The 6,016-nt window shown below is 42.6% G+C and overlaps 1 long non-coding RNA gene across 1 annotated transcript; it reads left to right on the plus strand.

Annotated features, from left to right (window-relative positions):
- The first annotated feature begins 251 nt into the window (after positions 1-251).
- LOC145420445 (uncharacterized) lies at positions 252-1,022 on the plus strand. Its single transcript, XR_013901756.1, has 2 exons — positions 252-392; positions 481-1,022. It is a non-coding gene; the product is annotated as an uncharacterized LOC145420445 (long non-coding RNA).
- Positions 1,023-6,016: the final 4,994 nt, after the last annotated feature.

Here is a 6,016-nt window from a genome sequence, read left to right on the forward strand (position 1 = left end):
CTTTACTCTGACAAACAGTAGTCATGTCTTTAATAAGCTAAATTGCTTGTTAAAAAGAACATTTATTTGTTATTGTCAGGGTCCTGGGACTGGGCGACCCAGGATCCCTGAGCAGTCATGTATTGTATTATATTATTATTATTATTATTATTATTATTATTGTTGTTGTGTATTTTGGTGTTGCTCCCCCTTCCCTGTGCTTGTGTATATATGTGTGTGTGGGTGGCTGAGCACTTGTTTATAGGCGGCGTCAGGCCTGGAGGGTGTGGCCCTGCAAGGGGACTGGCCACACCCGAAGCCACACACCTGCTGCTGATCAGGCCTCGTCGGGGGAGCTACTTAAGAGAGTCTTGGAGCTCCCACCGACGCGGGATCATTCCTTGAGACTCCACGTTAGTCGTCCCATTGAACTGAGTTAATGTGTGTAAGTGTATGCCCGCGGTTATTTGTCCTGACGGCTGCGTCTATTGTTTCCCGCAGGAGGAGCGTGGAAGGCACGAAGAGCAGCGAGCACCGGGGGGTGCTGACACGGGAGCGGAGAGCACAGAGACACGAACTATTGACGCAGAGACACGACACGGGAGTCTGGGAGAACACGGGGATTTATTGTTGTTTTTGTTCCACTCTGTAAATAAACACACTGCTTGAACTTTGAGCTCCGCGCCTGGGTCCTCCTCCTTCCCCACATCCCCACGGTCTGCCAGCCAGACCGTGACAGTTATTGTTGGTTTAATTCTTTCCTGTAGCCATGGCTACACCATTAGCCCTGTGTTAAGGTTGTTTTATGGACTTTGGCTCTTTTTTGATGTTGTTTTCTGACAGACATTTAAAGTTCATATAAAAGTGAAAAGTTACTTTTCGAACATTTTTAGTTTCAGCCCGTTCTGGTAAATTCCTGCTGACACTGATTTCATTTTCACTTGTTTGTTTGACAGAGTGGATTTTTCAGCAGTAACACTTCTGCTGCGTATGTTGATGTTCACAAAAAATACATTACACAATAAATGAATGTTTATAAGCAACATATAGTTTGTTTATTTCTTCACTGTAGTGCTTTATACAGTTCTGATATGTAACAGGACTGAATTAACACTTTCCAGTAGCATAACACTCGAGATATTGTTTCATGTTCACAGAAAACTGTAGTTTAATCACACAAGCTCAGTGCCATCCAAACTGGATTTTGCTAGTTATTTGTCTTGAGTATAATGACTGTCACAATCTTTTTTGCATTAACACTTTTCAGCCTAAGCACTTAACAATACATAACATTAAGCTTGTTTGACTGAGCTTGTGTCAGATTGCATTTACAGTAAATGGAAACATATGTGGGTCCCAGGTGAAATGTGATAGCCCTGCACACTTCTCTGATTATTTTTAGACACAGTTTGTCCGGCTAATCCAAATGCGTTCGCCGTTTTCCGCAGTCTGCCTTCATCACTTAAACAGTACAGCGAGCAAGAAAACTTTGTAACAACGTCCACCGGTGATCTTAATCGTGTTGTCTGGCCTTGAATGTAACGTTGTAACAGTTCACTCAGATGATACAGTCTCTCGTCATTCTAAAGTTCTCGCGCCACTCCTCGAGCACAGCAGTCCCACACACAAAGTTATCCCACCACGCACAGCTCCAGATCCAAATAATGCAGAAAATAGAGATCTTTCATGGTAAACTGGTCTTGAAGTGCAGTGAGAGAGAGCTGTGCAGAAAGTGTGATTTTATTGTGATAGAAGCAAAACAGTGAAGGTGAGACAAAATTCATAACAATGTTTTTCAAACGTGAAGCGTCGTTTCGATCTTCTTCTGCTGCTGTTTCAGTGAATTTTTTGTTGGAGTGACGAAACCTGCAGCTTCAGAATCTGTGAGATGTCTAGTGTCAGCACCCAAGGGCATATCCATGTACGTGACTCGAGGGTCAAGCTTTGTGTTTACATCTTTTTGCGAAATCTATCAATCACATCTTAAATGGACTCCAGAACGCCAAGATAATGAGCCGCAGGTGAGTGATGATTTGCAGGCGTGCCGGCCAGAGGCAGGAAACTGCAGTGAGGTCCGCCTCAGCAGGAGAGAGAGAGAGGAAACAAAAACAAACACTGACGTGTCCGAGAGACACCGGAGAGGTACGGGGACCATGACATGGATAATATTATGTATAATATTTTATGTTATAAGGCAAATGGTCCCACCATTTGGTTTCACACCACAGCTCAGGTTTTCAGGGATTCTTAGTGTACTCAACTGAATGGCCAAACACAGCGGTGTTTCATTCAAAGAAACTGACGTGTCTTTGTCATCTAAATAATCTGCTTCTCCTCAGGCTGCACTGCTTGTAGATATGTGCACCAGGTGGTTAGAGAGCTGTCCTGTTTTCTCCTCTGTCACACATGTATGTAAGCATCTCCCACATTCTGTCTTTGTGTTTATCAAGTCTTTCAGATGAATTCTTTATCATCATTTTCAAGTACATATATTTGTACAGGATATGAAAACATCTATGAGCATCTTGGTTTTTTCCCCCTCAGAGTCAAATTAGTTTGTAAAAAATCTGTCAGTCTGTCACTAAGAAGTGAAAGCTGCTTGCTGACAGCAGATCCTCGGCCGCAGGGCCTTGTTTGACACACACACACTCACAGGCCAAAACTGTAAGAAACACACAGAATGTGGCGTGCATAACATCTGTGTGTACATGTTTGCACGGTATGCTTATACTCTGCCACACCCCCTCCACACACAGCTGTGCTCTTTGCTTCCTTCACCTAAACATCAGTGGGGGTGATCTGTCTTCTGTAGTTTTACCTGAGGGTGAGCTGCAAGCGCCAGCAAGCTGTTGGCTGTCACTCCCTATCACTTTTCAATCCTCATTCCCCTCTGATACACACAAACCAAGCCAGGCTGCGCCAACTCTTTAAAGACTTTAAAGTCATCAGACTGCAGTTCAACACCTGCTCCATAACGAATGGATGTTGATGTAAGGATACCTTGCATGTTTTTCATCTTTATTGCCCCTTACTTTATTTTGTAATTACTTCTCCCTTTTTGTTTTTAATAGGAAAATGTTTCTACTGCAAAACCCCTTAGCCTACCTAACACGACATGTTTCAGAATAATTTAATTTAGTTCAGTTTGATTTTGTTTATATTGTGCCAAATCACAACAAGAGTTGCCTCAAGCTAAATAAATACCCTACAATAATACAAAGGAAACAAAGACAAAACACCCCAGTAATCATAAAACAGCAAGAAATCTCTAGCAGAATCAGGCTCAGCAGCTCTGAACACCACATCCAGAACACTTTGGATTTTGTGGAGAAGGTGAGAGACATCATGGAGGCAGATGAAACCATGGTCTTGTACGATGTCACATCTCTCTTTGCCTGTCTTCCAGTCACTGAAGCATTGAAGGTAGCTTGTAAGAAGTTACAGGATGACCCCGACCTCAGCAACAGGCCCACTCTCAGCCCAACCCAAGTGTGTTTGCTCTTGGAACTGCGTCTTCATTCCAGATATTTCACATACAAGGGTCAGTACTGCAGGCAGAAACATGAGTGTGCCACGGGCTCCCCAGTTTCACCCACTGTGCCCAGTTTGCACACGGAAAAGGTGGAAAACAGGGCTCTGTTATCCTACCCTAGAAGACCACCATGTATGTGGATGACACCTAGATGAAAATTAATTCTCAGGATGGACCGTAATTCACTGATCACATTAACTTAGTAGACAAACACATCAAGTTCACCAGGGAGGATATAAATAGTGACTAGCCTTTATAGACTGTGAGATTTCCATCAGTAATCGGGTACATTTAAAAGTTGATGTGTACTGTAAACCAACCCATATGGATCAGTATTTAAGGTTTGACGCTCATCATCCACTGGAGCACTAAAACACCATCCCCACAGGCACAGCAGCCAGGGAAGGAGAAGAACATCACATCAAAAGACCCTGAGTAAATGTGGTTATTCCTGCTGGACATTTAAATTCTTAACGGGTCAGAATTTTACTGGCCTGAGGAATACACAGGCCTGTGAAAAAAAATAAAATAAAGACAAACAAACAAAAACACCACTGCTTTAATTTTACATTTTAAAATATTATGTGAGGGCATCCAAAACAGTGTAGAGCAAACCACGGAAGCCCCAGAAAAGTGCAATCAAACGTTGAGTTTATTAAATGGTAAATGGCCTGTATTTGTATAGCGCTTTTCTAGTCCCTAAGGACCCCAAAGCGCTTTACATATCCAGTCATCCACCCATTCACTCACACATTCACTCATTGGTGATGGCAGCTACATTGTAGCCACAGCCACCCTGGGGCGCACAGCTCAGCCGGCGAGGCTGCCGGACACTGGCGCCACCGGGCCCTCTGACCACCACCAGTAGGCAACGGGTGAAGTGTCTTGCCCAAGGACACAACGACCGGGACTGTCCAAGCCAGGGCTCGAACCGGCAACCTTCCGCAAGGCAAGGCGAACTCCCAACTCTTGAGCCACGATCGCCCTACACACAGGAGAAAACATCAACATACGTCCTCTGACCAAAATACATGTTGTGGATACTTTTTAATAGCTATAAGCAGACGTAGAACTTCTCTTTTCTATAACACCTTCCATTGCAGTTATCCTTCTATGCACTAGTCCTTTCACAATAGACTGTCTGGACTCGCGCCAGACAGAGCTTGAGACCCTCTGTAGACTGATGCAACAACTCTCAATGAGCACAAATATTTATGCAATGTGTATAAAATACTTCTGGCTGTACCTGTAATAAAAGTAAACATAATAAAAGGATCCTTAAATGAAGATCTTCAATAAACAACTTTAATGCAATCTCAATACTGTGAGAAATATCATTAAATGGAATAATGCTGTAAAGAATGTTATTAATGCAGGTATAATGATGCAGATTATATGGCAGCAATAAAAGAATTTCTGTATCTCCACAATATTGAAGCACTCGGAAAAGATCTCAAGATTCCTGTATTTGGCTAATAACTGGTGTCATAGCCCATCACCACTGTTCAGTGATGGTCATTTGCAGTGGACATAGATAGCCTCCTTTACCGCTCCTATGTCTTCTTGGTCCAGAAAGAGTGTCCTTTGTCTTTTAAGTGCAGGTGTACAGCTGAGTCTTGTCCCGTGAAGGTGGCTCTCTTGTGCTGTGCCATGAACTTTGGCACAGCACAAGGTCTGGGCACTCTGACCAGCCCGAGTATGATAATCCAGTTTAGACTTAAGAACAGCCTTAGACAAAAACTGGTTCATCCCGAGGCCAGAACTCCTAACAGCGTTAGGAGCGTTAGGAAACAGCGTTCCCTTTGCCTCCTTGCATTTTGCACATATGCCCATTATATTTTTATTATAAAAAAGAGTTACTTTTGTTAGTATGAGGTGAACTGGACTAATTTGTAAAAACCTTTCAGAGACCGTTCTAACGTGTAAATCAATAATTGTCTTTCTTAGATCTTCATTAAATTCCTCCATTTGTTGTTCTAGTGGTTAATACAATGAGTGCAATGAAAGTCCTGAAATAAATCCAAACTTGTGCACCCAATTCTTTTTCAAAGTGCATACAGATATATAGACAGTATGCTCTACAATAGTCCCACTTTGGACTTTCAATGATTTCTTGAAACAGTTCCTTTTCCAAAGTTACTATGACATTCATGCCCATGTATGTAAGCTTCACAACTGTATACACAATGGATCACACAAAAACTTTTTAAATGAATTATTAACTATATTAATTGAGAAATGTTGTTGCATAGCTGCTTCCCTAAACAGACTCAGCTCCCTTACCGTTTGCCACGACCCCCGTAAGTCCAATATGCCTTCATGTGTCTACCTGCACTGACATGCAAACACCACACAGATGTTGGAGTAAGAGGAAGCCCTTCTTTTGGTGCTTCCTCTTCTGAGGAGCTCCGAGGAATTGATGGGGGAAAACCATTTTATGGGCTGGACACAAACCCTGACATCGAGTCAGTCAAGTGTTTTAAATCATGTGAAGTTGTTGATTTT

The sequence above is a fragment of the Astatotilapia calliptera genome, chromosome 2, assembly GCF_964374335.1.
Source record: "Astatotilapia calliptera chromosome 2, fAstCal68.1, whole genome shotgun sequence".
Classification (NCBI taxonomy): Eukaryota; Metazoa; Chordata; class Actinopteri; order Cichliformes; family Cichlidae; genus Astatotilapia; species Astatotilapia calliptera.